At 36.3% G+C, this 24,084-nt stretch overlaps 1 long non-coding RNA gene across 3 annotated transcripts in view; it reads right to left on the reverse strand.

Annotated features, from left to right (window-relative positions):
- LOC128853540 (uncharacterized) overlaps positions 1 to 23,749 on the reverse strand; it is a 171,866-nt gene extending 148,117 nt beyond the window's left edge. For all 3 annotated transcript variants that reach the window (XR_008452139.1, XR_008452140.1, XR_008452141.1), the window contains exons 1-3: positions 23,364 to 23,749; positions 12,476 to 12,561; positions 10,110 to 10,198 (exon numbers count right to left, since the gene is read on the reverse strand). This is a non-coding gene — a long non-coding RNA (uncharacterized LOC128853540). The remainder of the gene's footprint in view (positions 1 to 10,109; positions 10,199 to 12,475; positions 12,562 to 23,363) is intronic.
- Between the last annotated feature and the right edge of the window lie 335 nt (positions 23,750 to 24,084).

Consider the following 24,084-nt stretch of genomic DNA (forward strand, 5'->3'; position numbering starts at 1 on the left):
AATATATTAATTGAGTTCCGATTCTTTTTCTGTTCTTTAAAACAATACAATTCTTGATTATTCATCAGCTCTACAGTATTAAGCATCAGAAAGGTAAGCCCTGGAGGTGTGTGGGGGTATTTATTTATTATTTTTATTCAGACATTCTATTCATATTCTCGACTTCCTTGAGGATTTCCTTCTTGCTATTAAGTGCTTCTTGGGCAGACGCATTCTCCAGGTAGTTCTTTAGACAGAAGTAATACAACTTGAAAGTTATTTTATGATGTGACTATTGTCCAATCCCTGAGGTGTATTTCACTCATTGACCTAAGGAGATGATGGTCTTAAAAATATTTAAGTTAGAAGGTCCCCAGCATTCCCGTACATCTCTGATGTAAACTGTAGCAAGACGTTTAACCTCATCATGTTTCTCTTTCCTAATTGCAAGATGGGCATCAGGCGTTTCTTAGGGATATAGTGATGAAAAGTTATTGCTTGTGCATGGAATAAGGTGCAGAAACCCTGTAAACTAAGACTGGTGGCATTGGCACCAGTTCTGAAAACCTTATGCCCAAGGCAGCACAGTACTCGAGCGACTAATTTCTATATCTCTGTACAAATCATTGTACTTCTAAATTTTTCTGTATTTTTTAAAACATCACCCTTGCTGTTCCAAAACCACTTCATTTACAGTTCTGATTTGAATTGCACTACAAATCAGGTTGACTTCAAAAAATACCAGTAAGCCACACCAAAAATCTCATGTGTATTCAACATATGCTACCATAGTCTTCTATTTCTTTTCTAGCTAGCTACAAAAATAAAAGCGTCCAAGTAACTAAAATTATTTTTTACACAAAAAGCACTGCAGACAATTATTAACAAGGTATTAATGAATTATATGCACAATTTCAGAATTTATTCCAATGCATAACCCAAATTTTTTCTCCAATGCTTTCATTGCAACAATAATTGAGATGTAATATATTTTAACAGTATCTTGCATCTGAGAGAAGCAGCACCGACAGACACACAGGTTTTGCTGCCTAGAAATAGAGTATTTCTGGTTATCATGATAGCCAGACAAAAAGCATACCGGCCTGAGTAGGTTCTTTGGGATTATTTTCAGTAGATGTCAGAAGGTCCCTGGATACTTGTACAATCAGTAACACTTCACAGAGCCTTCACTTCTAACAAATAATTAGCTAAAATTGAACCAGAGATTTCTTACATGCATGTCATAGGTTTGATATGAATAATAAGGGAAAAGGTTAACAGCAGGTCATAGACAGTTCCCTATCTTCCAGCTTATTTATTCAGTGAAATGAGAAATTGATCACATTATTTCGTATAGAAGAACCTGATTCATTACAATCAGCTCTGAATTGGCAGTTTTTGCTTTAGGCAATTTCAGAACATTACTTATGCTTAAACAGTTACTGGTAAGGTCATTTTACAACTTGTAATCACCTCTCTGACCCTTTCATGACCACAGTCTCAAAAGCTGTGAAAACTGATAAAAGCATACGTATGAACAGAAAACTAATAGTTAAACAAGAGAAGCTGAACAAACAAAACCACACAATTGAAGTATGGATGACCACATTCAGGTGTACTAGAAAATATTGATAACACATTATCTCTTGCACATCAAAAATGCACATCGAGTCATCCCTAATTTGGCAAGGTACCTATCGGAGGGAGAATTAATCTGATATTGCATGCAGCATTAACTAGTGGAGGGCAAGAAAAAGGAAAGGCAATGGAGGAAACTACACATAAGGATCTGGAGCTGGAGGTGATACTATAGGGGCTGGAGGGACTGAAAAGGCTATGTAGTTCTTTCCGCTAAGAGCAGTGATGGTCACCGTTCCCTCTTCTACTGACCTAAACTCCCTTAGCACCACGGACTGAGATCTTTTTATTCTACAGAAGTTTTACAAGAGCTTTCCAGAACTGCTCACACCAGAGGATGAGTTATTTGTCCTCTCAGGTGCTCCATGTCTTGGAGAACACTTTAGCAACAGTTCCTCTTGCTACACCACTATCATTCCAACCAGGTTGTCCTTCTAGGACAGAATGAGGAACTGCAGTCCCTAGAGGGCCACAATAAATTCCTTCCCCATTACAGAGACGTACTGGGTCAAGCTAGGCTGAAACCTGCAGTGTCTGAGAACCAATGTCATACAGACTTTGCAGAGAGCAGCTGCTGCTGAGCCCTGGATTAGATGGCAGATATCCACTGAAAATACAAGCTCCTCATTAAATAATAGAAATCATTTTATTTAATTATTTTTGCGAAACTGAGCCTATAATTCAGGCTATGCTCCACATTGCATGTTACAAGCAAAATAGTAGGAAAACTGTAATAAATGTTTGAGAACGGGGCTGGGGGAAGGAGAATCAGTACAGAATTTTGACTGATTGATGATGAAGGGATGTAAATTACCATAGAATTAACTGCTTAGCATACGACGTTCATTAAAACAGCTGTCGAAGTTCAACAAGTAGAAAACAAAGAAATATTACATATTCCAGTTGCAATAACATCTTCTCAATTATGTCTGTTAGCTGCAGTGTCAAAAAAAGGCATGATAGCCACTTCAAAGCATAAGAAAATGGTGCTTTAAAAAGAATTCTGGTTAATAACTCAACTAGATGTTCAAGGATAAACTACAATACAATAAACTACAATAAAACCTACAGATTACTTTTTTAAGCACCTAAGTTCCATATAATTGGGAAGCTAATGTTTAGATCTACAAAAAGACTTAAGCACCTCAAATGAGATTAAAAGGACTTCTTTAGGCTTCTACATGCACAAGAGCAATCCTTCAAACTCCTTCCCGACCCCATAGATGCTAGAAGTCTATAATTGCTTACAGGACACTTAATAAAGTGCACATCAGTCTCGTAGGTGTTAGCAGAACACGTTCAGTGTATATCTACAGGAGAAAGCTGTGATTAAAAAGGAAGAGGTATCAATTTTTACAATAGGTTAATGGATACATTCTCAAACACTTCCTTAACCTGAGAGAATCCAAAGACGTTTCTTCTCTTCTTAGAGTTTCCACTAATCATACATCCACGGATTGTGAAGGTCTCAGAGGGTACACAGAGCTAGTGGAGAGGAAGAATCCACAATTCACAGGAACAGAGAAAGGATTTGAAGCACATCTAAATGTCTTGTTCCTGAATGTGTGGTTTGTTGAAACCCACTGAAGTTGGACACAAATGAATAAGATGAAATCTTGTAAATTTTGCTAGCATCTTCTTTGAAGGTGGTCTAAATGGTCTTATAACAGTTTCTACCTTCATTTAATTTACGTCACGTGATTTACTGATGCTTTCAACAGTTTAACGGAGAGGAAAAGCACACTTAAAAATGAACAACATGTGCTGCACTCAACTGCAGTTTTGGTATCTACTTGAAATAAAGGTACTGCTTAGCCATGAAAAAACTATTCACCACAAAATTGTAGAAGTGTAAGTTAATTCTTAACTGCCCTAAAAATTGCAATTAAAAGTGGTTTAAAACATGCCTGTGATGATCATATACATCAATTAGTGGCAGCTGTACAGGTGAATGCTACAGTATGCCCACTAGAAACTGGAAATATTCCCGCGGCTTAATTATCTTCAGGATGATTCATTTAATATGTGTATATTGATGAATCATTCATAATATGTGTAATATGATGATTCATTTAAATTTGTGTAGCATTCATAAAGAACGATAATTAGGTGATTGAAAATGAAACAGGAAATATCCAATTTTAAAAACTGCTAAGAATCCCATGGAAATATGTATATTTCACTAGTAAACACAACTTCAAACATTTTTGTGAATGTATTTTATCTAAATTTCATGGCACATGATTAGCCTTTCTGGTCAACTTGTCTAAAGTGAGTGAATATAAGCTTAGCAGCAGCAAACCAAGCATCAACTACATATTTCATAACTCCTTTTCAACACTTCTAATCTAAAGATTTCTCTCTTTCTTACAGCTACTCCATTATGTACCAAGTAAAAGATTAGCGAAGGAAGAACTTTCCACTTCTTTCCAGTCCCTGAAACTGCCTCCCTTATACAATCTCATTTAAGACAAAGATTTTGACGTAGTTTCTTCCCCCTGCTTAGATCTTGTCATAGTGCTAGGCTGCTCCTCATTCTCCTTTGCACCCCACTTATGTAGAGATTTAAACCTTCTTTTGCATGAGTGCGCAGCACTTTTGAGTGTGGCCGAAGCTTTTCTTGCAGCAGGCTTTCCATCTCTTTACAGGCAGGATGGGGTCGTCCAGCTGCCATAGACACATGAGAGAAAAACAGGACTCTTTTTCATCCCCAGCCCTTTTCCAGAGCTTTGACTTTGTCAGCAAACTGGATTTACAATTTATATCTGCTAGACCATACAGTATTTGAAACAACTAGGCGTTTTGTAACAATTCTAAAAGTCAGTCACTTTTTCACTCCAGCTAACAGAAAAAAAATATGTCATTCTAAACAAAACACCACATACATACACGGCCCTTTTCCAGCCTCAGAATCTCACGGGTGCTGTCGCTTCCCTGCCATCAGCTGCAACAGAAGGGTAAAGAGGAGGAAAGGCGCTCCTGCTGAAAAAATATGTTCAGTTCCTTTCATAACTCACTACATTTTTGTGATTTCAGTCCTACTTAGACTCAATAGTTTTGAGGATTTGGCAAAGCACTAAGACCTGAGTTCTTTTTTCTCCAGTTGGAAATTTTCTTGTTGGTAAAGTTTTTATTGTGAACTTGAAGAAAGCTTTTCTCAAGTAGGGTGTGACTATCCCATTGTTCCGAGATCCTCCTGCAAGAACATGAGCTACCAAAATTCAGCAACAATATTTTGTGCTTGGCATGAGAACAGCCCTGAAAACCACCACTGACATGGAGAGCACGTTCATCACTGTGATAGACTCCTGATCTTTGCGAATTATGGCATCTCAACCAGAATTCAGGAACTATATATAGACTGAATCTCCAGATGGTCAGAAATGCACAAAAGTAGTAGCTAACTTTATCTTGTCAAAGTCCTTATCTGATATAAATTACACTATGTTGCTTCACAGCTCTATTACAGCATTCAGAATTATTTTATGATTTCATATCCTTTATTACTACAGCTTAGATGACACTCAGTAGGACTTCTTGAGGAAAAATAGAAGATAATTCCTGTCACAGGTATCTTATTATCCTTGCACTTATACCTGTAAGTTGCAGTACTGTCTAGAAATGTTTCACCTACATGTGGTTTTTCTTGCAAGACCAAAATTCAGTCCTGTGAAAGCTTAAATAATGAACAACTTTGGAAGTGTTATTAATTGTGATCTTAAAAGCCAAGAAACATCTAAAAATATAACATAAAGACCATGGATTAGCCTTCTTATAAAGAAAAACATTTTAAGCATTTTTCTCCTTTGGAACCATCATCTCTAATCAATAGCTTTCTTAGGCCCAGAAATTAATAAACAATTTAAATATAACAAAATATGAATGTCAACAAGTCAACAGCTGAAATATCATTTTTCTTTTTAAAGACAGAACTAGAATCTCCTTGAATTTTAAGCAAACATGTCATTGCAAAAGTTGCAAAATTTTGTGCAGTCAAGAGCACATTTTATTTATTGCTTCCAGGATGGTCTTTCTCATTAGGGAGATAAAATTATAAAAGAGAAAGCGAACATTCTACCTTATATACAAATTTCAAATTAAGTAATTCTATATAAACCTATTTTGTGGAATTATTTTAAAGTTTTTTGAACACAGAATGAAAACACATTTTCAAGCTTTTAGGAATGCACAAAACATAATCGTGATTTTTTTCAGGCTAACAGTAGACAGACCTATCCTATAATAAATTCCAGCTACAGACATCAGAGGCCTAAAAGAATAGTTAACATCCTATTTCTGCAGCAACAGTGTTATATCCTTTCTTCAAAAGGTTCCTAAAGCTCTATAATAAATTGAAGATATTTCATTGTAGACACTAGCAGATTCCATAATGAGTTAAGCCTCTTTACAGTTTATTTTAATAAAGCACAGCTTTCTAAATATACAGAGGCTATAAAACATGCAGGTTGCAGCAATAATATATTTAGTAGTCTTGCTTGATAAAGTGGAAATGTTTGCATGTTTCAAATTACGAGCAATTTAAAGTAGGAAGTAAGCAAACTAGCTCTTGTGTTATGAAGCTTGACATTGTTAAGCCTTAAGAGAACACGTACTTCAAAGTCATACAGACTGAAATATGCCCTGTAAGCTTGGCAAGAGGAGCCATGCCATAACGATGTACTGCACAAAAATCACCACAAACAGCCATTTCAGTGCAAAGTCACCTAGTTGTAAACTTTAAAAATTTACTGCTGGACCTATTTTGAAAAATAATTCATTATTCATTTTCTTATAAAAAGATCAGCGCCTATTAAAAACACAAGAAAGCTTTCCTGTGGGCATCAGCTAAGAAAAGTAATCATTCTAAATTATCAATAGTAAAAAAAAATACCAGTATTTAAAATGAACTGACAGAGTCAGAAATATCCCTTGATGACAAATCTTTAAAAAATATTAAATTACTATTCTTTTACTACTATTTTTAAATAGTAAATTACTATTCCTTTCCCCTGCACCGAGATAAGCATGGAGACACCTTTTTTTGTCCTCCATGAATTTGGCATTAACTCTGCAAACATTTACACTTGTGTGTTATCTGCCTATAAATAGTAAAATTAAAGTCAATGATACTACTTACAAACCTCAATGTAATCATTCCCAGTTTTTCACGTAATTGTAGTCAGAATTCAATTAATTTATTGCATACATGAAATACAGTAAAATGTTAAGAATCAACTAGAAACACAACAGGAATCAAAAAAATCTCAGCCTAAGCAGCCCCTGATTTTTCTGTCAACTCAGCCTGGAATATCATGACTTTTCAAATCTACTTTATTTCATAGTATAACTGATTTAGAGATGTAGCCACATGGACGTGCAAAGATTCATTCACAAAGAAGACTGCAGTATGAAATATGTGCACAAGTCCTCAATTAGAGTCATCACATTCATAAATGTTTAGAAAAAGTAGTATCATTCATCAATTCAGCATACAAATTGACAGCAAATAAGATAACTACAGGCAAATTAAATGTGTAAATGTGTACCTAAAATTTTTCTGAAACAGGTGACTCTTCCTGAGTATTATTACTTATTTTGTGTCCAGTAAAATGCAAAAGTAGCTCTCTTTTTTTGTACAATGGGTCTAAAAATCTTCACTTCAAAAATAGTAGATAACTATTGTGATGTCATATATGCAAAACTATTTACCTTATTGAAAATTCACCCCTGTTCTTGAATTTCACTTGGCCCATTTTTGACTGTGAGCTGCATTTAATGAACCTTCTTATTTTTCCTTTGTTTATTTAGTACTCGTTTAGATGAAACTTACTGAGGTGTGTCAAACATCTTTATCACACAGCACACGGAATATTATACATAAAATATTGTTGCAACCTTATAAAGAGAAAGATTCTTGACAAAGTGTCACCCTGGAATTGAGTTACTATTTCTATCTATTCCATTGGCACTAAACTACAGTTAAATAAAAAAAAAAGACAGAGGGAGGTGTTCATGGTGTTCATGTATCAGCTCAAGCAGTTCAGAAATGAATGTCTCCTCTAAAGTCCTCTTTTTCTTAGTATACTCAGTATCCCTGTGAGCACAAAGGTGGTATTTACTAAAAATATTTCCAAAGGGAGCAAGAGTTGACAAATCTTACGTTGTGCATATCTATTTCTGAGACATCATTAAGCAATATACAAGGACGATGCTGTAAACTAACTGACTGAGATAGTCCAAATTCACTAATTTAATAGCAAACCCTAAATCTTGGTGGTGCTTATGACAACCTCCGCCCGTGTGCCTGAACATGACAAACGCCTGAACACTTTAAAGGCCCTGATGTATAATCAGCATGGCTTACGTAATCCACCTTGAGATGCTACTTGAAAGCCTGCTAGCACAGTCTTACTGTCAGTAAGAGAAATTAACGCACGTTAAAAATATTTGAAGTTTTTATACAACGTTCTGACACTCTCAGGTCCTTTGACGAAGGACCAAAGCTGCTGAATGCAGAGAATCAGGGATGCTCTTCCCTGCTTCTAAGCTGTTTATTTAGGAGCTGCGTAGGCACTGCAGTGCGGAGCACCAGGTGAGCTAATCCGCTCTTGCCGGTCAAGTCAGGTGAGCTTCTCCACTGCTCTGTGCTGTTACAGAAGGCAACTGTTATGCAACTCCAAAAATTCTATACTACACCAGGATTCGTAATGTAGGCTTTCTCCCTGACGTACAGAGTTTATGGCAGCCTTCACAAATCAAGCTTTATAACCTAAGTTAAAACACAAAGAAACAAAAACTTGCCAAGAGTACCAACAAAACTGGTGGTGGAAGCAGACATGTACAAACAATTAGAAAGGGATAGCGGCAGCAAATCAGCCTTTGTTCAACCAAAGCCACAGAACTCTTTTTTTGTGCAAAATTAGATGTCTCCAGACACTGTCTCTTCAAGCATACACAATATATGCGGTTCATCTTTTTTCTAAAAACTGAGAAACATCAGTCAGTTCAGCAGAAAGAGTGCTTGTGGATTTCTGTGGGCTCATATCATCACAAAAGGAACAGACTAGTTTGATCCAGACCATATGCAGGTGATGATATGACCATCCTGCTGATTCTGATTTAATAAGCAGATTCAATTGGCTATAAAATAAAACCCCACATCTTTTTGGGTCTGGAGTTTTTTCTTTGTTTGTTTTGTTTTTTTGGTTTTTGGGTTGTTTTTTTTTTGTAACTCATGCACATTGAGCATCAGAATGCTTTGTCAGGTAATGCTTTCAGTTGATGCTTTTGGAGACTTGAATGCATGTAACTCCTGACAATGATTATATGCACGTGTTCCATATAATTCCAAAAGCACACCCATTATGAAAGATTAGTACAGTTGTGCTTATAATGTATTTAGGTCGTCTGTTACTGAATATTTCTACTGTCAGTACAACAAAAGTGTGATGATCACAGTTAAAGCTTAACAAAGAAAATGCTGTCAGGCAATTAGTAAGCTGAAGTCAGCAGTACTAAAGTGAAATATATCATGTTTGGAATAGCACAGTGGTTTGCTTGTGATAAATGTTGAAACAGGTCCTCATACACGGAAAATATCCTAGCCTTAGGAAAAAAAGTTTAACATTTAAAAAGAAAAAAAGCAACACAGCTTTAACTAGTTATTAGATTTCTCACTTCTTATTACAGACCAGTCTCAGTCACTGGACATACAAGAAGGTGAGTATTCATTGACTACAGCACATTTGCCTTTTCAAGAAAACAGTAGCAACACACCTTAGGAAAAGACTGCACTACAAGCCCGTGTATCTGCTTAAGAAAAAGGAGAGTCTATCTAAAAAAACTGCAGACATTCTGGAAAGAATTCAAATCAATCTTATTCTTGAAAGAGTACTGCATAAAAAAAGAAAACCTGGCAGAGCCTGGTAATACTAGGCTCTCCATTCCATTGGAGGGAAAAGGAAGGTAGAAATACTGTAAATTCAAAACCAGTAAGAGGTCTTTCCAAAATTTCTAAGCCTTCCCAGCTGACAACTATTGCAATTGCAAAAGCTATAAACAGTATGTTTTTAGAAAGGAATGACTGCTAAATTCAGGTATGGCTTGATCAAACACACTCTCATCACAAGTTATTCAATACTGGCTAACATACAGTAGGTCTCTGTTCTAAAATGTTTTGCTTGTCAGACTGCAATCTTCCTTAGCCTAGTTATCACAGCTATGAAAATAAATCCTGATATATCATGCTATAAGAATATAACACAGATCATCCTCAGCTAGAAATAAAGCATTTATAAAAGCCAGTAAGATACAGGGCAGAAACAGAATTCACAAAATGACAGAAGCTAAAGTAAAAATAAGGCCTAGAACAGAGGGGAAATAAAAAATAAAAATACCTATTGTACTCTAGAATTACCTAAATTATCAAAAAACATTCTCAATATCATAACCGACATAATCTGAATGATTCCTGGGTAATACACAAAACAAACCTGTGATGAGAGTTATGCCAAACCACACAGACTTTCTCATCTAAGCTGCGAAAGAAGGTCTATGGTATTAACAAGTGAGACACCAGTACCTATGAGGGAGAAAAAAAAATAGTTTTGCTCAGTGTTGTAACTGCAATAGCAGCAACTTAGTTAGTTTTACTTTGGTATCGATACCAATGAAAACATGCTAGCATCGACTTAAGGATGGTTGCACGAGGTTGCTGGAGTTCTGTACCCACCCTTGACAGCCCACACTACTAGTGCTGCATCTTTCCTGTTAACAGTCATTGAGCTACTTAAATTCATATTGAATGACTTAATGGAAGCGCAAAAGCTAAGTACTGAAACATGAAAACAGAATATAGTCTGAAAATCCTAAGACAGGCTGTAGAAGTTTACCTATTTAAAACGGGCTTGCTAAAGCTCATGGAGGATAGGGAGGTGATTCAAGACAGCCAACACAGCTTTACCAAGGGCAAGTCCTGCCTGACCAACCTCATGGCTTTCTATCATGGGGTGATCACATCAGTGGATATGGGAAAAGCAATGGATGTCATCTATCTGGATTTCTGTAAAGCCTTTAACACAGTCATAGAATCACAGAATCACCAGGTTGGAAAGGACCCACTGGATCATCAAGTCCAATCATTCCTAACAATCCCTTAAACCATGTCCCCAAGCACTTCATCCACCCATTCCTTAAAGACCTCCAGGGAAGGCAACTTGATCACCTCCCTGGGCAGCTGTTCCAGTGCCCAATGACTCTTTCCATGAAGAATTTTTTTCTGATATGCAGCCTGAACCTCCCCTGGCGGAGCTTCAGGCCATTCCCCCTTGTCCTGTCCTCAGACACTTGGGAGAAGAGCCCAGCTCCCTCCTCTCCACAACCTCCTTTCAGGTAGTTGTAGAGAGTAATAAGGACTCCCCTCAGCCTCCTCTTCTCCAGGCTAAACAACCCCAGCTCTCTCAGCCGCTCCTCATAAGACTTGTTCTCCAGCCCCTCACCAGCTTCGTTGCTCTTCTCTGGACACAACATCTTTCTCTTTAAACTGGAGATATACAGGTGGACTTGCCAATGTTTGGCAAGTTAACAGCTATGGAATGTACAACTGTTTTCATTTATACAAATGGTACAGGACAAAAAAATGTAGTAAAAATTGCTTGGTGAATCGAATTTTCTTTCAACAATATTTGTCATTAGAAGGCTTGTAGATATTATTGGAAAGAATGAAACTTGGGAAAGGTGAGAAAAGGAAGTGATGACTTGGCCTGAAACTCTTTGTTTAGGAGAACCACCTTCTAGCTGCCTGTATGGATCAATCCCTTCCCATAAGCTTGCAGTGAGCCATCAGTGAAGGTGAGCAATGAGAAGCAATAAGTAAACCACACCCTATAAACTGTAAATCACACAAGCACTCGTAAGATGTTACAATAAGCTGGCAAGTGTTCTCTGATAGTCTTTTGGTATTGTTTAGTGGAGATTGTGCCTGTAATAGAATCCATAAGTCAAATTTCCCGGGCACTTGGCATGTGCTGCAGACAGTACAACAACGACAAACCCACACACAGTTGTACATATCTGGCCCAAAGCATTTTAAGACTGTATTTTCAGGACAGGCAGACAGCAGCCAGATGCTTTGGCAAGTCCACCATTGCATAGAAAGGGAAGAAGTTGTCCTCTGGCAGTTCTTTGTTGCAAAAAAAAATCTTACATCCCCACAAATTATGATCTCTCTTATTGAGGCACTGACTTTCTATCAGTCACTGGTTTGCCCATGCTTGAACCCTGCAAAACCAGGCTTGCTACTGATGCTGTGAACAAAGACTCAGGGTCTAAGAGGAGGCTGCAGATATCTGTGGGAGCCCTATTCAGCAACAGTTTTCAAATCCACCGGTGCTAGGTTTCACCAGTTTGCAGCCTCAGGTCCCTTTCTTCACTTTCTCTTTTTCCTTTACAGGAATGACTCAATCTATTTTCTCAAGGACAGCAAATCTCAAATTTGTTTATACTAATTTGAGCAACTTCCTTCTGATGTCCCAGGGACTATAGGGAAGGCAGAGTTACATCTTTACTCTTTATCTGAGCTATGAGTGCTTTTGAAATCAATGTTAGTAGCAGAAGTAGAATGTGAGATTTCAAGACTTAATTTTAATATCATATATAAATATACAGGTCCATTTAACAACCTTAAAGGGATTTTTGGCTTTCTGCTCTGATAATACACTGTGCATCCTGACTGGAGAAAGGGAGGTATTTAACATCCATAGTAGACAAAACACCTAAGCCTTGAGTTTTCACACCTTCATTTCTACTACTGCTCTAATTATTAATATACACTCACCCATCCAGTGAGCCATTCGCTTACCGGGTTTATGATGATGTAGCCACATTGTCTTCAACTCAGTTATTGATGTATAGTAGCATAAGAGAAGCATCAGACCTAATAAATATCTACAAGATGAGAATAAAGACCAATTAGTGCTTGCACAGAAGCTGTTTGCACAAAAATTAATTCCAACTGCAGTAAATCTAGACAGCAGACAGAAATGTCAGTAGAAAAGTAACGATGCTTTATTTTGTCTTTCTCTTCCCATTTACTTTATTTTAATGATATATGTTTTTTGAATCAATGCTATTTGTTAAAGTTGTCATTAAATGTAAATGGATTAAGCCCAATTCTGCCAGAGAATATGTGCTGTTCAACAGCCTTACAGTATGAAAGCATCTTTCCCAAGCCTACAGATTTCTGCACAGCGAGGGTTCTTCAATGGTTTCTAAGCATTTATGCATATCATCTCACATCACAGAATTAGCTGTTACAAAGAGACAGTGGTACCTTCCACAGAAAGGTCATAGGCCATTGTTATTGACACATGCCTTTAATCCTTTGGATGCTTCAAAAGATGAAGATCAGCAGCAAACCTCAGAACTCGCACCCAGGAGATAGCTATTTGTCAAAAAGTTGATATTATTGATGCTTACAAAAGAAGAAGAGTATGTAATTTATCTAATAAAAGTCAGATCTTGTTTCCCTAGACTCCAGAGTTTTGACAGTTCCCTTGCTGAATTATTTGATGTTGATTTTCATATAATAAATGCAAATTTTTCATCAGCTATGCATCTTCTTAGGAGCAACTGGTATTACTGTGAGGATTTTCTTCCTTGGTTTTCTCCAGAGTTTTTCCACTTAAAGTCTTTGTTTCCTTTAGAATTCATTATAAATGACATAATTACATGTCTTTTTCTCCCTTGATTGAGAGCATTTCTTATAGATGATGATTTACCACTTGGAAATTACAAATAGCATGAATAGATACAATTATTATATTGCCGAATTTCCTTTAAAATTCAGAAATGTAGTTCGGCTGAACTGTTCACAAATGGTAAGTAGGCAGGTCACATTTTTTTCTCTGATCTTCATATGTGACCTTCGATGTAAATTCAAGTGTTTCCTTAAACTGGATTAGAAGGTTTCCTCCAGAATGTGGGATAGATTTAAGATTGAAATGAGTAGAACTGAACATGAAATGCAAGTAAAAGAAACTACAAAACAGAATTACTTTTATGAGGCTTCTTTCAGGCAATCACCATATTTCACTACGATAACATTCCAACTGAGGTTTACCTGAGGTACGGAGTCTGACCAAAGCCCATCAAATCTACTGAAAAGTTTCCCACTAATTTTGACTGGACTTTGGTTCAAGTTTAAGAAGATACATTAACAACTCCTACATTTTTTAGTCCCATTTTCCATAGAGAGTAAGAAAGTTTATACAATACTTAGAAGCGTAAACTCTGGTTGAACGAGGCTAGAAGTGTTTTTATAGTGACATTTTTTTTTCATGGAATTTATTTATGGAAGTTCTTGGCTTTGTCTTTGTAGGCGGTTCTCTAAAGTTTACAAGGATGAACTAAGAATAACTTTTTTATCTGTCATACATAAATGCCATAGTATTTGTTGTTTTGTTTCTGTTCTCATGGAAACGCCAGAATACAAATGTTTGCTGCTTTAAAGTTAAAATGTAAATTACTTCTTTTGACAATGGTGTTGATTAATTAATGAATCAGAAGCCCAGGAATGTTTCTACATATATGATTGCATGTGACCATTAGTCTATCAGTTACTGCTGGTATTCGTATGCACCTAAAGGCGGCTCCAGAGTCTGTTACAAAAAGTATGTCCCGAATGCCACTGAAGTCCATCGGAAAATGCAATGGCTTCAATAGAGTCCTGTGTACAGTGTTTGCAACAGATGGCTGTTCAACAGCCAGTTCCCAGTATTTGAAGCAGCCTCATCCTCTCTTCAAAACAAGAGGGCCAGAGCATCCGTTAATGGAGTGAGGAGAGGAGCTGAGAGGGCCAAGGGAATTAAAGATCAAAGAGCTGCAATTATTAGGCAATGTTAATGAGTAATACTCCCAAAAGGTTTACACTTTCGTAAAAAGCCTTCAGTTTATTTTATAAATAGGACTTTGTATAATGTAGAGCCACGTAACCATTAATCTGAATTGGTTTTAGGCTCCAGTCTTTGTCAGATAATATTATAAGTTGCTAAAATGTTAAGCATACTCTGAGTGAAATCAAAGTCAAAGCTCATATTCACTTTAGTCAGTGCAGGTCTAGGACAGGCCTTCTTAACATCCTAGTCATCATGTCTAATATGAAGTCTCATTTCTTACATCAGAAAGCTGAAAAAAACCCACAAAATAACTAAAAAAAATCCACACCGTAATATTTTTCTGAGGTGCATAAAAGAACATTGCCAATTCTTTAAACATCTTCAAACTTCAAATAAAATCGATAAATAAATAAATTCAAACCCCAACAACTCAATTAATTCTGATCTCACAACTTGCTACTCCAGAATTTGATCCTGTAAAGTACTGTATGACAATAAAGTTCACTCAAACAGAAGAACTTGCTGTTTATCTAACCAGATGCTGCAAAAGTCCCGGTCACTTCTAACTAATCCCTTCTCCTGTTCATACATTGCTATCTCTGCTTCTTCCAGCACTAGCATTTATCTGATCACGTAGATCAACTGACAGAAAATAAACCCTGTAAGAAGCAACAAATACATTTCTACATGATACAAACGTGATTCAGATGTGTATCAAATGCTAGATGTGTCAAAGAAGTGCTCGCTCTGCAGAGATATATTGCTCCATCCAAAGAAATAAAAACCCCTGAGAACAATAGTCTTATTATAACAAGAAGAATGCAAACCCAAGGAGCTTCTACAGTTTTACAACAAACCTAAGCCAAATAATCTCAAAGAGTTTAAGAAACAGCGTCACATTGAGCTGAACTAATTTGTCTGCTGCTTCTGAGAGTGGGTCCTCTCCCTCCACATGCTTTCCCTTATTGTTGCTCATCTAATTTTCTGTGATTCAGTACAACTTGTGAGGCCTCAGAAAACTATAACCTCCTTTGGGTGGCAAATTCCACTAGGCTGATAAATCAAATTATTTCCAATAAGCAGCAGGAATACATGGTAGAAATACCAGCAGAGGGATGGAGCAGGACCACCTTTCTTCTACTGTGATGAATTTCTAGACCTGTTCATTAGATCGAGTGTAAACTGGCCAAAATAAAAATGCTATACACCAGAAAAATAAAACAGAAGCCCAATATAAGGAGTCGAGTAATCAACACCACTGTCCCAATGACCTAACCAATGAGGCACTATAATGGAAAAGAGTTTCCAAGCAAAGCCATGAATAATATTCATATATGTGATGACAACAGAACTGCTCCCTTGTGCCCGGAGGGACAGATTCCCGGCAAAAAATAGGTAACAGGAAGTGTAAGTGGTGCTCCAAATGGTAGAACCATGTCAACATCTGAACAGATCAGTTACCAAGATAACCTGAAGAGGTAATACCATCACAACATTTATTGACGGAGATAGCAAGAATTAGAAAGCAAAAGTAAAACCAGAAAAATTGTTCTCAGGGAGGATGGAAAATCATGTCTCTAATATTCATATACATTTTGATTTTATGAGATTGCCCTTAATACACCGCTTATATTTTTAATTACAAAACAAAAGTAAGATATGCTGCTTTTAAAAGGAATGAGAAAAGTAATGATCTCTGCATGTGAAACAAAGTTTTTTGTCTAGCCGATCAATACTGGTCATATTATTTTATGTTCTCCTTCAAGTCTGCTTTCTGAGACCTGTATCCAGAGTAGAGGATATCTTAATATTTAAACTCTCAGCAGTCTGCTGGTACCTTTGACTTCTACATGTTACTTCAATACTAACGGCCATTTGTTCCTCTGATGAAAGAAATCCCTAATGACTTCTGGAGGTCAAACACAAAATCAAATCAACACTTATATTTAAACTAACTTGGCCAAAGCTTCATCTTTTGGGGTTTTTTTTCCTAAAATATAAAATTATATACTAGGAACACACCTTATTTTAGTAAAAATATCCTGTTAAGTTCTAAGTGATTTTTAAATCATAATATTTTAATTTACAGAAACATGTTTTTGAAAATCTCTTCCAAAAAAAAGATCATTTAAAATTCAAAATAATTTACAAAAATAAACAAAATAGTCTAAAACCTGGTGGAGAAATACTCTATGGTGAACCTGAAGAACGGAAACAACTAGGAAAGTTCAAAATGTTTTACAAAATCATTTTCATGTTTTTCAACCAGCTCTAGTTACACATTTATTACAGTACAGCAGCTTTTAAAAAGCAGCTGTGTTTTCCACCAAGGGGTGACAGCATTTCATTGTGGGGATAATGTGTGTAAATGATCCCTTCATTATATAGGGTCTGATCTCGTATTCTTTGTGCATCCTAAGTTCACACTGAAACTAACTATGTGTTAACAATAGTATTCTAGACAAATTCTAATGAGATAGTTGTGTCATTATGACTACCTAAATTTCCATTTCGTTAGGACGCAGCATTTTACTTTCCGCTATCGAGCCAAAATCTTCAATAGGAGTTTTGCTATAGTTACCCTTTTTTTTTCCTGACTTACTATCATTTTATGCACCTTGATGCGTTTCCCTGCTGCGGCAACTGCACTTCGACAGCAGAGAAATATTCTCCTTTCCATGTTAAAGGACCTGGCAACTATTCAGAAGCAAACTACCATTATCCAAGACAGATCAGAAAATAAACATATCTACTTAAAAGCCGCCATCCAGGTTCTGGACCATTATCACCCAACCTGGAATTTAGCTGGCTTACTTGTTCAACATAATTACTCTCACAGAGACCGCTTGTCAAGGGTTCTTCTACCCCCTCACTGGTCAATGTACATTTTGCACGCACAGAGCAGCATAAACTCCAGTCTACAGTTTTATAAAGGGCAAAGTAATTGCTGCAAACATTTCATTAAGTTTCCAAAAATATTATTTTCCTACCACAAATGTAATCTTAAACCTTTAAACCAAAGACAAAAGGCAAAAATCAGGCCTGCATACTCTGATTTTGAGTAAGTCTTACAGGGAAAACACGAAATTATTTCAAATTAATAAAAAAGTGAGGGCTTCATGAGGGAAGACAGATGCAAACGCAAATTTTAAAGATCAGAATTTCCATATTCTTGGCAAAGAGTAAGCCAAACACATGGAAAAAAAAATAAAAATGCCCAAATTATTGCTTGCAGAATCAATAATATAAAACATATCTCCATTACACTCTGATTTAATTGAAACTACATTTCTTTAATCCTTGCCAGGAAAAAATAAAGAATATGACTACAGAATTCATGTGCCTACTTTTTATCTGCATGACCTGCTTCAAGAGCTAAGCCAAGTTTCATTAAAAAATATTGGTCTCATAACTATTTTTTTCCTTCTCTCTCTTCTTTTTTTTTTTCTTTCCCCTTAAAGAGTCCCATATGGCACCAATACCAAGATAAAATTGTGACAGTGTGAAGATTTTCCCATTCTTAATTTTTAAAAAATACTATAAAGTGACTCTAAGGCAAAGTAAGAAACCGTCAACAAGATCTCTCTTGAAAAAAAGTACCATAGGCCGTTGTGCAAGCTTTGAAATAGGGTATATTTATCTGAAAGATGACACACAACAAGATGTTCTCATGTCTTATGCATTGTACTAAACTACACCAGCTCAGTGGAATACTATCCACTTCTTGCTGGGTATTTTGCTAACACATATTGTGGTATTAAGGAATTCTTTTGTATTACTGTGGCATCTGCTAGAAATGTCAGATGTGATCACAGCCCTTGCAAAACAAGTATTTTAACAACCAAAACCTCATGATAGGTTATATTTCAGTGACTTGGAAACAACACTGCATTATCTGAGAAAACAGCACAGATGTTGCTTAATAAACTGCTCAGTTTATGCATTGTATTAACCTCATGAAACATTTATGCAAATCTTGAATTAACAAAAGGTAAAAGAATCATTATAGGTTATGAAGAAAACAATGTGACAACCTTTGTTTTTACCTCCATGTTTTATGGCGGCATTTTAACTCTTAGGGGTTTCTGTTTAGGAAGACACAGGGGCATCATAGATTTTCATCTATTTTGTTTTCAGTTCTGCTATCATTCCTTCCAGCTGATTTCACATTTTATAATGCTAATAGTGGGTGTACGGTTTTGAGTTTCTCTACTGTCAGCTGGTCAGTAGGTCTGGGGGATATATTTAATGGAATCTGACAGCTGATGGAACTGATCTCATTGAAAGGGGATTTGATATGTGGGATGAATGTGGTGACCCTCAATTCGCCATATTAATGACTATTATTATTCAAACTCTTGCAGCCAATATAACTCTCTTTCTTGGACACACCAGTACATGTGTATAAAAGAAATGACTTATGGATGAGTTAGTCCGTATACTAGTTTGAGTGTCATTTAGATAGCATGTCAAAACAGATTAGCTATTTTACCCTGAAATAAAATTAAAGGAAAAGTCTTTGTACTCCGCACACTTGTAAACAAAGCAATCATAAAAATGGATAGTTTCTCTGAACTGAGGCAGATATACAGCAAGCACGCACATCTTCAACTGTAGGAAAAAACTTACTTCGCTCTAAGCAATAAAAATAAAGCCTAGCAGTGAGGTACTGTAGGTGCAACCAACAGGTCTTCCCCTGCTACAGGGCAAGCCGAAGAAGTTTTGAGCACCCTTTATGCACAAATGATTTTTAGAAAATTAGAATGGTATCAGTCCTACTTCACACAAACCAGAATTTAGGTAACTAAAGCAGCACTGTAGCAGAACACAACATTCTGCATTGACTCGTGACAAAACATTGTTTCATTCACTCTCTGCTCATAGAATAGAAGAAATTTGGTCCAATCGAAGCTGCGCACGATGGGACAAGTGACGCTATACTAAACAAATCCTTAGGTTTCTCTTATCTTTTGGCAGAAAGGAAGCTGGTCACAGATGATTTAACAGATGTGTAAAGAATACAAAAGAAAACCTTAGTATGTGAGCAAGAATCACAACGGACCATTTGCTTTTAAATTACATGGTGCTGCTACTTTTTTAGGTCACAAATACAAAATCTATTATTGATCTTGAGCATTATCTCCTATTTTAAATGTCTTTTAAATCCAAGGCACTCTAACATCATTAAATCAATAACTGCTTTCACATTTTTGAAGCAAATATGGAATTTGTTTACAGATTTTTAAAAGCTGCTAATGTGTACTGCCTTTTCTTTTCTATCAATTCTGAGAGGAGGTGAAGTTCTATGCTATTCAGCTAGGGCGCCTGCTGCGCCAGGCAGGACATTCAAAACCTTTCCAGGCTGTTTTATGGCCCTTGTGAAGCATGAATAACATAAGCACACTGCATTTCTCCCCTTTTCTGCTTTAACAAGTTCTCCAAAGGGAGAGAAAGCTTTGAAAGGAACCAGATAAAGTGAAGCCACCATCAAAATTACGTGGAGACGCTCAACCTACACATACAACTATTGCAGCATACGAGGAATGCACCAATAACCTTTAAGTTATTAAGAGAAACCATCTGAGAAGGAGGAAGTAATTAGATCATAGCAGTGTGGTTCACATTTGGTTTCCATATTTTTGAGGATTCAGTCAACGTTAGAATATCTCAATTACTGTATGGTTTGAAAGGCTTAACCATATGATGACACTCAATTACTCATTCATCTAGCTAAAAATGTTAGAAGTACTTGAAAAGTCAGTTCTTTAATCTTTTATGAATTGCCTTTATCCAAAAATTGTCACCACATGGGCAAGGGCACCACGTATCATGATTAGTTTATGTTTACTTTCTTGTTCATCCTCTATTGATGGAAATTCCAGGTCAGATTGTTTCCCAAATTTAATGTCTACACTTCCAGGACAAAATGGAAATTAGGACAAAGGTAGACTTAGAAACTCACAAACAACTCGAACACACAAACGTGGGAAAGCTAAAAGTTAATAAGAGAAAGAGCTTATTGTGCAAGTTAATTTTGTTTGAAAATTTAGACCATTAATACTTTAACCTACACTGGACCCAAAGCTCTCTGCACATCTATACAGAGAAATTTGGACCAGGAATCAGTGATCATTCCACTTAATTTTACAGGAAACAAATATAAAATAAAACAGAGGAAATTGAAAGAACTGGTTTTTTATCTGTTTTTGTTCTACTTCATGTAAAATGAATATAATACTCAGCAGACTTTAGGATTCTGAAGGATACATAATCCCACATATTGGCTTGCTCAACCTGAGCCACAGCTGTTCTGATAATAGACCCTTTGAAATTGCTACAACTTTGAATAGAGGCAACGTTTGCAGTAATGGTGTTACAGAGGTGGTAGATTAATCATTGCTACATGTATTTATCAAGGGGGTTTTTGTGTTGCTCTTAAATGAGCATGTAGTACTCTGAAAACTTTAAACTGCACTCCTTCGCCCACATTGCCAGAATGGTCAAGACTTTACATGAAATGGGTGAATCTCATCACCTATTAGAAACAGAAGGATTTTACATGCCTTAAACATGGTAGTATTTATTATCAAATCATGAGAAACCTGGATCCCAGTCCTTAGTACCACCATTGTCTGTAAGAAGAAAAACTCTACAACACAAGATTGTAACTGACAAAACAGAAGAGGGTTCACAGTATATAATTCATTAATTTGTATTTGAACATAATCTATTAAAAATTAAAAATTGCTGTACGTTCAGAAATCCAAATGCATGACTCATTTCGGAAATTTAGGTATCCTGAAAGAGGAAAGTTTGGTTAAGAGAAAAATAAGTACTCCTTTAATCCAAACCACATTCTTTTAATCCCAAACTGAAAATATTAGTGCTCATTTATGTGCAGCTTAAGGTCAAATTTATTTGTAAGACAAAATAAATTCTGTACTTGGTGACCTTAGTATGAATTTCATAGCAGACTACCAGGTTATTCCATCTTTCAATGAAGTCCACAGGTCTCTACTAAGGCTACTTTCCCAAAAGAAAGGAATAACATGGCACCTACCTCTTTTTCACATTCATAGAATCATAGAATCACCAGGTTGGAAAAGACCTTTGAGATCATGAAGCCCAACTGTACCTGTCCGCTACTAAATCATATCCCTAAGTGAGGGATGCTTAGGGGTGAATAGCTGAAACACGCTTGCTCGATTCCTGTCTGGGGACTGACTGCACTTTCACGTAAGAAGATGACAAAGCAGTTGGATTTTCTCTACACCTCTGGAATGGGTAAGCTTAATGAGCACAGCAGCGCTGCTGTACTAATTCCCCTTTTCGTCACTCTTAAAGCAGTTATTTGTCCCTTTTTTAGTGTTCAGTCTGCAATATTTGCAGAGAGCTTTTCATAGCAACCCTGAAGTTCAAAAAAATTCAGTGAAACTGAATTGGGAAGCTCAACCAGAGACAAAAAAAATTCTACCTGCTTTGTGTCAAGTGCTTCCTACTGTTTGATTCTAGGCCTTCAAAGGCACCAAGCCAATAAAACGTTAACACTAGATACACCGTGGTGTAGATTTAGGCCATCTGAACATCTCTCAAAACATCTGGTATGATTTATTGATATTTTGTACCTTAATAGTCAATTTCCATCCCTTAAGCAAGAATTTAGACTTATAATAAAAAAAAAAAAAACCCAAAACCAAGAACCAGCAATGTTCAAATAAAAATGAACCCAGAAATAGTCACTTCTGTCTGTCACAAAATTGCCAAGGCAAAACTATCTAAGACTGAAGAAATTTATTAATATTCCTGTTGGTTCTCTGATACATCCAAAGTGACAGAGAGCGATCAAATTCTAAGTCATGAAGAAAAATATATTCTTTTTAAATAATCAAAGCTGCAGTGTTGCATTCAGCAGCAGCAGCAGACACTAAGCAGGATATCGCTGAAACTGCCTGGTTAAGTCAAGATTTTTATTATGTGACAGTATTGACTGAAGAAAACGGCAAACCAACTCTGGTGTAAATCGATGAGCTTTTGCTAGGCTTTCACAAAATAAAAGACCTGCTGGATTCAAAAGTAAAATAATCAATTTTGTTACACTGAACAGGTTGAAGATTACAAGGAACAATTCCACAACCATCAACAGCAATAATAATTTAAAGGTACTGAAAAAAAGCCACGTTTTATTATGAGAACTGAAATCTATAGTTTTTAAACATACCAATACAGGTGAGATGCAACAAATGCAAAGGCCTGACAAGTTATCTAGCTCAGCACCAGACTAGACTAGGTTATTCTAGAATAAAACTTTAACAGGAAAATTACTGTATAAACAGCCCAAAGAGAAAGCAGAAGTAAATGTTTGAGATTATATACATCAGTTTTGATCTGCAGATCGGGTGTTTTTGAGCTAACATATTTTGTTAATAAAAAGGGAAAATAAATTAATAGGGAAAAAAAGTACCAGTGGATACTGGAGGCAACAGACAACTCCAGTCACGTAACAAAGGTAACGTATGCTTTTTTACCTGATTTACGTCAACTGAATTAAATGACTAAATAAAGTTAAATCTTTTACCAGAATTTGTAACAGATTTCCTTCTCTTTCCTTCCATCGTGATTAATTAATTGTAGAAATTATATCTACAGAAGTATAATTTATAATGATTCCTTTCTCTTCAGGTTTGGTTTGGGGATTACATAGAACAGAATTCATATCCTTTTCATTGAATTATACTAACAATTCAAAGCTGCCAGAACTCTCCACAGCTCACTAATTGTAGTGTCTCAGGAGTATCGGCTACAAATAATTCCATACTGATAGGCTTTTCCTGTCTTTAAATCACCTAGACTTACATCTTTGGTCTTGGCAGGAGACAGCATGTATGCTGTGATGGAAACTTGAAGATTCACGGATCTTTCTGTCCAGCAGTCAACTGGACAAACTGATGAGGAAGAAGGGTGCCCTAAGTAATATGTAACAAAAAAAAAAGAGAAAGAAATCACAACAAGTTTTTCCTAAATATTACTTTCAATTGAAGACAAAATGAGGTTTAGATCAGTTAAATGAGGCTTAGAAAGGTTGTAAAATGCACTTCACCCTATCGAAAATAACCATAACCTCTTCCCTTGACAAATAGCTTCAAAAGACACCAAAACACACATAATTATAGGCTAAAAACACTAAAAATATACTCTGTACCACACACATGCAGCATGACAGCTTGATTTCATCATAACACTTAAATGCAATATTTTCCTGCTCAGTACTATATTAATATGATAAAGAGCAGCCAGCCAAAAAATAGCTGAAGAGCTGCAAAGTGATTTCAGAAATTGAAAAGCAATTTCAAATGTTTGGTAAGTATTAACTTGCTCACTGCACCCTATCAAAACCAGCTGCTAGCCCATATCTCTAACCTTTTCCCTTTCAAAAATACAAGGCCTTTAAATTCTACATTAATGAGAAATGAATACGGTAAATGAAAGTGTAAATGTAATTATAAAAGAAACCTCCCACTATCGAAACCCTCCTCTTATTACATCAGCCTGTTCTACCAAAGGAACAATTTGAAAA

This window comes from Cuculus canorus, chromosome 13, assembly GCF_017976375.1.
Source record: "Cuculus canorus isolate bCucCan1 chromosome 13, bCucCan1.pri, whole genome shotgun sequence".
Lineage (NCBI taxonomy): Eukaryota > Metazoa > Chordata > Aves > Cuculiformes > Cuculidae > Cuculus > Cuculus canorus.